General features: G+C 32.6%; 1 long non-coding RNA gene and 1 pseudogene across 2 annotated transcripts; one reads left to right on the top strand and one right to left on the bottom strand.

The window, feature by feature from the left end:
* Positions 1-1,913: 1,913 nt before the first annotated feature.
* LOC104769811 (uncharacterized) lies at positions 1,914-3,933 on the top strand. 2 transcript variants are annotated; one of them, XR_764437.3, is made up of 5 exons: positions 1,914-2,097; positions 2,227-2,569; positions 2,645-2,724; positions 3,096-3,177; positions 3,279-3,933. It is a non-coding gene; the product is annotated as an uncharacterized LOC104769811 (long non-coding RNA). The 2 variants fall into 2 exon arrangements; XR_015593275.1 differs by lacking the exon at positions 3,096-3,177.
* A 6,592-nt stretch (positions 3,934-10,525) lies between these two features.
* LOC104772271 (putative F-box protein At5g15660 pseudogene) lies at positions 10,526-11,749 on the bottom strand (annotated as a pseudogene).
* Positions 11,750-12,140: the final 391 nt, after the last annotated feature.

Raw genomic sequence — 12,140 nt, 5'->3', positions numbered from 1 at the left:
TTGTAGGTTTCTTCTGAACTGTTTTTATTGGATCGAATTTTAGGCTAGCTCGAAATTCAGTGTTGAAATCGCCGTTGCTCGCTGTGTTATCATCCCTTTTGCACGTTGCTGTGTTTGTTGATGCTTTGATTGATGTTGAGTTGTGATATTACTTCGTTTTTAAATAGAGTTCTGATAGTGTTAAACAATGGAAATGTTTTTGAATGAAGACCCAACTCTGCTGCAGTTGCATAAGTGGGAACTTTCTCAATTGCAACTCAAGATTTCAGAATTTTGTGAGGCTTTTATCTCTCCGTAGAGGCAGTTGTTAGCACTACTCTCTTACCACTCCGAAGCTTTACTGCTTTCACTTGTTGCAGGTAATAACTTGTTTTTGAATAGTACGCATATGCTTTTCTTTTCATTCTACTAGCGTTGTTCAGTTTTTTTGGTTATGCCAGTAATGTTTATATGTTTACATTCATTCATTGGTTATTTTTTAGCTGGATGTTAATGTTCTTATAATTAATTGCACAGATGGCCAGTGTAATGGAGTAGAGTGACCAGAAGAAGAATTCTAAGCTGTTGAAAGAGAACCACAAAAGCTGAGAGACGAGCTTTTCAACATGTTGTAAATTAGTTGATAGAATTTGGAGATGGTTCTTACAAGTTTATAGCTTTAAGTTTCTTGCATATTGAATGTCATTGTAGCTCAATCATGAATCATATTTTAAGTAGCTACTTGCATCAGTGAGCTGGCAACTATGGAAGAAGTATCCCTGATGATGGGTTGCCTTATGATTATCTCAGAATGTTAATCTCAGCTTAACTCAACTCTGTTTCAGAAAAGGTTTTGGTGTGGATGTTCTGAGACTTGGCTTCTTTTCTTTATGCATGAACTGAGAATGGGGATGGTAATCATGCTACAAACGAGCAAATGGCGGTGTCCAGTTCCACACTGCCTCTTGTAACAAAGGTTTTTGAATTTATGTAACAAATGGCAGCTTTCTTTAACCCCTGCTCGTTTGTTTTAAGAATCTGAGCAGAGTCTTTTGGTTTATAACTCTGCTCTGTATTGTGGTCTAAAACTCTGCTTTCTATTTCGGTTTATTCACTCTGATCTGTAGTCTTTTGCTTAAAATTCTGCTCTGTATCTTTTGCTTAAAACTCTGCTGTATCACTTCCTATTTGTACTTTTGTTTTCCATTTGGTGCAACATATTAAACCTTGCATCAGAAGGCAACGACTTTCGTAACAAACTAACATTTCAAATAAGATACGAACAAACAGATAGCTACGAGACGTTGCAACTTTGTTACATATCTTTTTACAACACGTAGCTAATAATTAGTTACCGTTTATATTGTAATCAATCGAAACTAATTGCCGAAGCTAGCTGCATAAAATGTGCGACAAACTTCTTGTCCCAATTAGTAACAAAATAGTGACAACCACCCTTGAAGATTTTTGTGAGTATGGCTACCAATTTTTGTCACGTTATGTAACCATTTGCTACTAATACGTTTGATGGTAATTGTCTCAAACCGGCGTAGATAACTGTATCAATTAGTAGCAAATTGCGACAAGTTCGACTGTATCTAATTTGTAGCAAATAGCTACGAATTGCGATGAAGAGGTCAGTTTGTGACGAGTAAATAATTACTAATTGTTTTTGTAACAAATCTGTAACAATTTCTCTTTAGCTACAGAAAACATGTTATTCCTACACATTTTTTTGTAATTATACAACTTCTTTTTACTAGTGCGAGTACGACGCTTGAACTCATAGTCTTCATATACTTCAACCTTATGCCATCTTTATCGGCACAATAGTTAGGCTGTTCTTAGTATAATAAATTGATAAATTTATTCAACAGTGTTCTTAGAACACATTTTTTGTTCTTAAATAAGAACAGATTTTAGGAATGTTCTTTGTCTACGTGGCATTACCGTAATGGTTGAGATTGAGAGAGAGACTTAAAAAAAATTTTAGAAGAGATGAAGGTGAAGAAAGAAGAATGGATTCACGAAGGCCGTTGCCGTCATCACACTCATCAATCCTCCTGTCAATTCTCTCTCTTTCGACGATACTCCTCTCTAATTTCATCAGATTTCTAGGTCAATTTCGTTGTTTGATTGTCGCTTTTATATGGTTTCGATTGATCTCCGAAAATTGCAATTCAGCTTTCCGGATCGAACTTAATGATCTGATTATGTGGAATCCTGTGTGTCTGCTTTAATTTACAGTACTATACAACCTCAAGAGTAACTACGAGGAGGCTTTGAGCAGGAATGATGTTAAAGCTATTGTTATTACGAGTATGTTTTTCGTCAACATCAGAATCTTCTTCGTCTTCGTCGTTTACGTTCGAGAAAGATGGACTGTGATGCTCGATAACAGAACCCTTAAAACCCCTTCCAAAAGACCTCTTAAGCTTCGTTCTTTGGCTCTCGCTAAGGCCATTGCAGCTGAATGGGAGTATCAGGTTCGTTCTTTGTCGAGATGGCCTTAGCTAAAGCCGATGATGTTATGGTGTACAACATTCAAAGCTCTGTATCGATGATAGATGCTAAGAAGGAAAAGCATCAGGTGCGATTGAATTGCTTTCATTTTTTTTTTTGGAGGTTTTGTAATGGTGCGATTGAATTGGATTGATTTGTGTAGATGTAATGGGAACTGCTGAATGGAGAGCCATGAAGAGTCCATCTTACTACAAGTGTGGTGATTATGTTCCTGGACTCAAGGTCAGCTTTTGAATATTCTTATTTGTTTTAAGGATTGATGTGAGAGTTTTAAGATGAGGGAGGAGAAGTTTGGTTGGCTTATATTATCTTTGAGCAAATGGATTAGTTTCATTTCCTGAATCACATGAAGTTCCTAGTTTTCCATATAGAAAACAGGTAGTATGTTAGCAACTTGGTACTACAGAGCTCTTTCATTCGCTAGCCTTTCACTTTAGAGATGTAATGAAAATCATTAGTCGATAATGATGTCATGGTCCTCTATTGTTAACAGATTCATGGTGCATTATTACTGTAATCTTTCGTTTGATGTTTCTTCCCTTCTTTGCTTTCATGACTGTAATCTTAAATGATGCGTTCCTTCTTTCTTGTAGAACGAAACTTTCAATGGACATTACAAGAAAACTCGAAGGTTTTGGTTTTAAAACTGCAGGGATTTGATTTTTAAAACTACAGGTTCTGTTTTTGTTCAAACAGGTTTTGGTTTTGAAAACTGCAGTTAATACTTTCTGGTTTTGGTTTATAAAACTGCAGGTTCTGTTTTTTTCTTCTTGCAGGTTTTGGTTTTGGAAACTGCAGTTTCTGTTTTGAATACTTTCAGGTTTTGGATTCACTGGTGTTTTCAGGCTGCCTCTAGTTGATGGTTGCAGATTGTTGGACCGTTTAGTTTCAGAGTGGAGTCTAGAATTCAGATTGATCTGAAGAATGGAGCTAACCCCGTGACTGTAGATAAGACAGTATTTGCTATGGAATATGCTATTCAAGTGCTTGCTTCTGCCAAGGCTGTTGCTTGGTTCTCCCCACAACAGAAATAATTCATGGTTGAGCTTCGTTTCTTTGAGATATAGTATCAGGACTTTCCACTCAAAATGTCTAGCTTGATCCTATGAAGATTGAAGTCGTCTTGCAGAGAAGTAAATAGACAATGTTTGATTTTTTTTCAGTTTCTTATGTTAAACAGAAGAATGATTTAATAGAAGGGAAGTTTACATCTTGTTATAGTGTGATGTCTACCAAAACTAGTTACAGGAAAATCCAGTGGAAGCTTCAAATGGTCTTCCTTCAACTTCAAGCTGTAGAAGAGATCCCTAAACACCATGTTTCTTTGTTTGGTTTTTTTAAAAAATTTTATTTACAATGTTTTGTTGTTTCATAAAAATTTGGTATTGTATTATGAATTTTAGTAAAAGTTTTGTAACTTTGAAATTTAAATATTTTTTTATAATTTTTATAATTTATAAGTTTATAAATTTAAGAATATGATTAAAAATATTATATAATTGTAATAAGTTTAATTCTACTATTATATACCAAATTTTTTAGATTTTATAATTGTAATATGTTTAAGAATATTATATTATTAAATCTTAAGATCTTAAACATGTTCTCCCTATAACTAATTTTTTAGCAAAAGATCTTAACTACTGATCTTAGATTATTTTCCTAATTTATTTAATCTAAGAACACCAAAAACTGTTATGCCTATAAAGATGCCCTTAGTGCTTCTAAAACTACCCGTGTCGGGATTGTAATGGATAACATTAAATTCATCAGAATAGTACCGTGGTGCCAAAATGAACTCGCCCGTCTGAGTAGTGCCTCTGATGTGTAATTCCAAGGCTCGATACTGAAGCTTTTCTTCAACCATCCATGTTCTTTGGCATGTTGGTCCATAACCCACACGTCAAATTTATAAGGTGAAAACTTCATGGGTAAGGCTACTTTACCCTCGTAGCTTATTAATGTACAAGAAACATCCACACGTATAGGGTTGATGGCTGCGGATAAACTAGTAAAAAGATCCAACTGCTCAGACCCCAAATCGAATCTCATTAAGCTCAGTTGCAACAACTCAGCGCCAGTTTTAGCAACATAATACAAAACACCATCTATGCACACACTGTTAGACAGAGGTGTATGTGGAATTCTATACGTGATCCTTCTCCATGCTTCCTTTTTAGCTCCCAGCGTGAATACTTGATGCTGATGAGATGATTGTTCTAATTCTACGAGGCCACGGCGTTTAGTTTTTTCCTTCATGCAAAGTACCAATACTTTGTATTCATCATTAACTGGATCGTACCCGAAAAAATTAATGTGATTTGGATTAATACACCTAATAAATAAATTAAATTAAACATTCAAATGGTGGAGCTTTGTATTTATTGACAATTTTAAATTTATTTTGCTACCAAATTAATTAAGTCATGTGACTTGCAGTAATATATAGTCTACTTTATTTTTATGATATGTAACGTATGTGCTAAGTGCTAGTCTACTTTCCCTCTAGGTGCTGCGGCAGAGTCAGGGATACCTCCGAGAGATGTGGCTTTGCAGAACACGAGGCTAATGTTGGGCAGTGCCGTGCTTACTTAATAAAAAATGGGCAATAGCCCTAGGCCACATCCTCGATCATATTTTTTTTAGGCCACATTTGACAAATATATTTATAGATTTATTCAGTTAATTTCAATGTTTAAGTGTTTTTAACTACAAATTTGAATTTTATCATCATAATAATTATTCTTTTTGTTATTATCTTTTATAATTCTTAGTATTTGATTCAAAAACTCTATAAATTTTTAGTTTAACACAAATTTTAGGTGATATATTGTTAGTTAAGTTTTCTAAAATTTTACATTACAAAATTTCGCCCCAAGCCTCTAGAATCATTGGCACGGCACTGATGTTGGGTCGGGTTCTTGATAATTGCGCTCTAGGAAGAAGAGATTATAGGAGACTGGTGCCTTTTGTTACAACAATCGCAAACATGTAACTTTTGCAATTTTTTTTTGGTTATCTGTATGCTTTTCAGAAGTTTTAAAGAAGCAATGTGTTCGTGTGTGAATAGTTTGGTGTTATAGCAACTAACTAGTATGTTCGCGGTTAGTAGATTCCAGTGTATTCAAGACGTTTAAGGACGAAACTTTTATTTGTTACTTTTATGATTGGGGTTTTTTTCTAGGAAACAAATTAAAGAACTAATAGGTAGTGAAGGTGAAGCCAACCAAAATTGAAAACTGTAAATTGGAATTGCCAAAAATAAAAACACGATCTGAGACTTTTCACATTTATGGGTTTTGTTTACTAGAGTCGAAATTATCTACGTAGTCCGAAAATACCATAGCTCGTGTACCATAGTCCTAGTAAAACTATTCATGTCGGGATTGTAACTTTACCAACAAAAAAAATGAGTCAAACTTTGAGAAAAATAATAATCTATATAATAATAACAATCTGAAAAATTGCTGAAAAAATGCCAACAGTTGCAATTTTTCATCGTACATTTTCATAAAATATATATATAAAATTTTTTTTGATATAAAATTCCAAAGGTTGCATCTATTTAAAAAGTTGTGTTTGTTAAATGTAGAGTTGTATCTCTTACAAACAGTTGTATCTATTCAAATGTTCACATCTTTATAAATTTATATATAAATGATTTCTTATCATTGTATTCAAATTTTATTTATTTTACATTTTTGACAGAAATTTTTTATAGTTGCGTCTCTCTAAAAAGTTGCGTCTGTTGAATATAAAGTTGTGTTTTTTACAAACAATTGTGTCTATTCAAATGTTCACATCTTTAAAAACCTATATATAAATAACTTCTCATCATTGTATTCAAATATAATAATAACAATCTAATAAAATACCAACAACAGTTGCGATTTTTTGTCGTACCTTTTCGTAAAATATTTATATATATATATATAGAAAATTTCAACGGTTGCATCTCTTTAAAAAGTTGTGTCTGTTAAATGCAAAGTTATGTCTCTGATAAACAGTTGTGTCTATTTATATGTTCACATCTTTATAAATTTATATTTAAGTGACTTCTCATCATTGTATTCAAATTTTCTTTATTTTATATTTTGACAGAAATTTTTTACAGTTGTGTATCTCTAAAAAGTTGCGTCTGTTGAATACAGAATTGTGTCTTTTACAAACAGTTGTATCTATTCAAATGTTTGCATCTTTAGAAATCTATATATAAATAATTTCTCATCAATGTATTCAAATGTAATAATAACAATCTGAAGAAATACCAAAAACAATTGAGATTTTTCGTAGTACATTTTCGTAAATATATATATTTTTGACAGAAAATTTCAACAGTTGCATCTCTTTAAAAAGTTGCGTTTATTAAATGTAGAGTTGTGTCTCTTATAAATAGTTATGTCTATTCAAATGTTCACATCTTTATAAATTTATATATAAGTGACTTCTCATCATTGTATTCAAATTTTATTTCTTTTATATTTTTGACAGAAATTTTTTACAGTTGTGTCTCTTGAATATAGAGTAATGTCTTTTACAAACAGTTGTGTCTATTCAAATGTTCGCATCTTTAGAAATTTATATATAAATAACTTCTCATCATTGTATTTAAATATAATAATAACAATCTGAAAAAATGCCAACAACAGTTGCGGTTTTTTGTAGTAATTTGTAATATATATATATATATATATATTTGACAGAAAATTTCAACGGTTGCATCTCTCTAAAAAGTTGTGTCTGTTAAATGTAGAGTTGTGTCTCTTACAAACAGCTGTGTCTCTTCCAAACAGTTGTGTCTATCCAAATGTTCACATCTTTATAAATTTATATATAAGTGACTTTTCATCATTGTATTCAATTTTTCTTTGTTTTATATTTTTGACAAATTTTTTCACAGTTGTGTCTCTCTAAAAATTTGTGCCTGTTGAATATAGATTTGTGTCTATTCAAATGTTCACATCTTTATAAATCTATATATAAATAACTTCTTATCATTGTATTCAAATTTTCTTTATATTCGTATTAGTTAAAAGAGAATTTGTTAGAAATGACGTCTCATCATTGTGGAAAATTTATTGCAGTTTGATATATTTTGTTAATCATTGTAATATTTAATTATATTCAATCTCTTGGTATACAACCATCTATTCATTGAGGGTTATCATTCTATTGGTACGAATCCAAACCGAAATTTTTGTTTTTAGCTCTTAAAAAATGTGGTTCAAGTTGGTTTTTTAGAAAATGTGAGCATATTGGCTCGTATATGTTTGTTTATTTTTTTGTCACAAGTATATATATATATATATATATATATATATATATATTTGTCTACTCTATGCTTTTTGATTAGAAAACTAATTGTATTATAGAAAACAATATGGATTTCTATTTTTCTATTTTTAAAAAAAATATCTGATTACGAAATATCAAGGTAACAATAAAAATAAAGTATTACAGTTCGTTCTATTATATTTTCTACAGTTGGGAATATTCAGTTTATTGGGAGATGGAAAACTGGTGATCAACAGAAAGATTGACGATTGAGATGATTGTCCAATAAACTATCTTGAAGACAAAGACTTATCTACAACTTCATATAGGTTAAGGGAATTTTTATATTTAGTTCTAGTCATAATACACTCAAATTAAAATCTTAACAGCAAAAGATACTGAATATGAAATATTATAAAATTTTGAAAATGTATTGGATTCTGACTGCCAAAAAGAGAGGAGCGTGTGAGAGCAATGAACCCGGCCGTCCTTGGCCGACCATCTTCCTTAGACGCACACATTGCTACATCATACACCTAAATATTATTGTTATAAGTTCTAACTATTATTGTTTCCCTCTAATATTTATTATATTATTTATTTAAGTGTGACTCGGGATAATTAACCAGCAACTTACGCGGAAAAAAATAAGCAATAAGTACAATCAATATTGGATTAACCATGTATATATAATCTACTATAATTGCCAAAATGTTTAATGACTATAGGTTGTTTTATATAAAACGATAGTTTTTTCTATTATATATACATTTACAATACTACCTTTATGAAAATAGATGTATTCCTTTTTATATGAATATATAACCGAATTTTGATTCAAATAAATAAAATATTTGATAATTTTCTGTTTAGTTATATTTAAATTTGAGAGGATTGGTAATTTTCTTACTGATTGACTGAATTGTAATATTGATATTCATTTTTTATGAAGTAAAAATTGATTTTAAAAATAGAAATATGTTCGAGTTATGCTAAAAAAAGATTAAAATAATTAATAGAAATGAATTTAAACAAATCATTATGTCATTTTAAGAATGGTACTCAATTAATATTTTTAATATTTAATTTATTTTATGATTATTAAAGAAATTTATAGTGTTTTATACAATGTATTCATAATTTTATCATTTAAAACAAAAACAAAAAAAAATTTAAATATAATTATTTACATATCATATTTGACAACAAGATAATAAGTTGTAACGGTTCATAAAATATACGAAAATATGACTGTAAGGTTAAGAAGAGAAGACATGACAGTAAATTGCATTTATTCATTTTTCAGAAATTAAAAAAATATTTTACGAAAAATTACAACGAAAAGATATAGATAAAAGGTTACATTGAAAAGATGTGAACGAAAGGTTAAGACGAATAAAAGCGAATAAAATAATACGACTGTAATGTTATTTCATGGCAGTTAATCGTAAAAATTTGTTTAATTTGATGTGTGTAGCATTGATTATTTATTTAATCTTTAAAGAATTTTTTCAATAAAGACTGTTTCAAATTTGTATGTTTTTGAAGTTTTTGTTTAATAGTTTAAGAATACCAATAGTTTAATAAATAAATTTAATTAAAGAATTTTTGTAATAAATATTTTACTTCCTCGCGATATTGTGAGGGCTCTGTACCTAGTAATAATAATAATTAATGGAGGAAAGTAAAAAAAGAAAAATAAATTATGGGTATCAAAGACCCTTTCAACTAGCCCTGGGTTTTCGGTTCGGTTTGTTCGAAACGAACCGAGTAAACCGATTGTTTCGGTGTTCGGAAACCGGGAGTGTAGAGGGAGATCGGGGGAATTAAAATTGACAATTCGGTTTCGGGGCAATTCGGTTCGGTGCCTGATTTCCGATCGGTTTTACTAAACCGAAGTATAAATACCTAAACTCATTAACCCTAATCATTTGTCTCTCTCACGCGGCTGCTCCCTTGGTTCTCTCTCGAAGGCGATTCATCGAGCAACCAAAACTCGATCTCACGTTTATCTTCTTCTTCTGTTCTTCTCCGTCTTGTAACATCAAAAGTTCTTATTCTGTTGTTCTCCTTCATCTTCATCGTCTTACATCGAATCGTGGTTGAGAAATCATCTGTTGGTTAACCCTAATTTCGAAAATTCGAAAAGGTAACCTCTTCTTCTTCTAATCTTTCTTGTTTATGTATTTAACTTGGATTTGTGTTCATTTCTTCGAGTAGTTTAACCCCAAATCGTCGAGTAGTTTAACCCCAATTTTTTTGAAACCGATTTATTTTCCTAAATTTCTTCTAGTTTCGTCTTCTGGGTTGTTAGTTTTGAATTTGAAAGATGAAATTAACAACAAACTAGGGTTTCTGTTAAACGCTTGTTTTGTTTTGCTTTAGTTAGAGATGGGTTATTTGTTTTGAACTTCTTTAATGGTTAACTTGTGATGTTTTGTAGATGGATGCTGATGGTCACGAGGCTAACATGGAGGAGGAAGCTGGATGCTGATGAGCAAAGTCTCAATTTTTTTGGCTAGTTCGGTTTAGAAAAACCGAAATCTATTGTATCTCGGTTTAATTCGGATTGACATTTTATTCAGAAAACCGAACTGATTACCCCGACTACCGTTTAACCCGACCCGAAACTTTGTTCGGAATCATTCGGATCAGTTTTCAGATTACCGATTAAACCCGTAAACCGAATAAGCCGTTCCGAACAAACCGAAATTTCCGAAAACCCAGGGCTACTTTCAACTGATCTCTCCTACAACAACCTAACACTGTCAACGTAATCCGAAAAAACATAAGCTCTTCTACGATACAACTTAACCCTATAGCGTGCGGATACTTGAATATGAATCTTTCTACAACTTTTCTTGTCAGGATTGTAATGGAAGATATAAAACGCATCACTATAGTGCGTTGGTGCTAAAATAATCTCACCCGTATGAGTAGCGCCTGTCACGTATAAATTGTCGAATAATCTCGTCCAATCGGAAGGTTCAATACTGAAAGTTATCTTCTTCAACCATTCATGTTTTCCACCTTCCTGATTCATAACCCACACATCATATGTATAGAATGAAGTATGAGTGGATATGGCTACTTTCCCCTCGTAGTTTATCAAAAAGAGATTAGATAGACTTGAAGTTTTAATCTCTTCAGGTAAACTAGTAAAAAGATCCAAACTGTCACCAGGCCTCAGAGCAAACCTCATTCACCTCATATGCGACATCTCTGCCCCTGTTCTAGCAACATAATACACAACACCATTTATGCACACACCGTTAGAGCAAGGACGGTGAGGAATGCTACAATTTATCATTTGCCATGATTTCTTTACATCAGCTGATGATTCAGCTCCCAATGTAAACGTCAACACTTGATGTTCCGATGATGGTTCTTCATGATGACGACCATACATGTTTTCTGTCATGCACACAACTTTGAATTCATCACTAACAGGGTCATACCCGAAGAAACTTTTTACCAGCTTTCTCCTTGTTCTGGCACGTGGTAAAGTTATGGATTTACCAGTGATGGGGTTAAATACGATTTGCTCTTGACCATATCCTACGCTTATCAGTCCATTAACATGATGATAATTGCACTCCATGAGCTGATCATACTTGACCGGACAGGTCAGACGTGATATAAAAGACATTGGCGATGATGATGACGGCCGCTTGAAGAAGTACAAATTTCCCGTCGCCCCTCCGGATCCGTTTGAATCGAGGTCAGCAGCTATTAGGGTACGAGGTTGCCACGACGATCCACGCGGGTAAGATCTGATGAAATCTGGACTGCGTATAGTTGTTGCCCATAACTTGGATACTGTGAGAAACCTAGCCAGAGATTTCAAGGGCAATCTCCCAAAAATCTCGATCTCTAGGTCATGAGGGAGCTCGTCAAAGTTGGCTCTTTCTTCCGACGTTTGTACGATGTTTTCGTGCACGGTTTTGGTCTTTTTGCTGTATCTTCTTCTCATGATCGATCGCTTCTGTTTTCGAAACCCTAGAGTTTTTTCTGTCTATCCTTTGCTTTTGCTCTGTTATTTCAGCTGCGTAGTAAAGCTATATAAATATGGGAGACTAGGTTTATAAAATGTCTTTTTTTTTTACCTACCCGGCTGGCTGTTAATATGGATCTTATACGTAACCGGCCTGGTCCGGTCTTCAGGGATATGCATCCTTGATTTGCACAAATTGGGTAAATTAACCAGGAGTGTAAAGACGTTGTTAGTTAATGTTAAATTGGTTGACTGAAAATACGTGACAGTAACCTTACACTGATTTGATGCTAAAAGAAAAGAAAAGCGACTTGAGAATCTAATTTGAACCAATTTCTTTATAAGAAGAAGAAGAAAGGGCACAGTCCAC

Source organism: Camelina sativa, chromosome 20 (assembly GCF_030686135.1).
Source record: "Camelina sativa cultivar CO46 ecotype springtype chromosome 20, ASM3068613v1".
NCBI classification, from domain to species: domain Eukaryota; kingdom Viridiplantae; phylum Streptophyta; class Magnoliopsida; order Brassicales; family Brassicaceae; genus Camelina; species Camelina sativa.
Note: the sequence above shows the minus strand (reverse complement) of the source record. Positions and strands in the feature narration are given on the sequence as shown.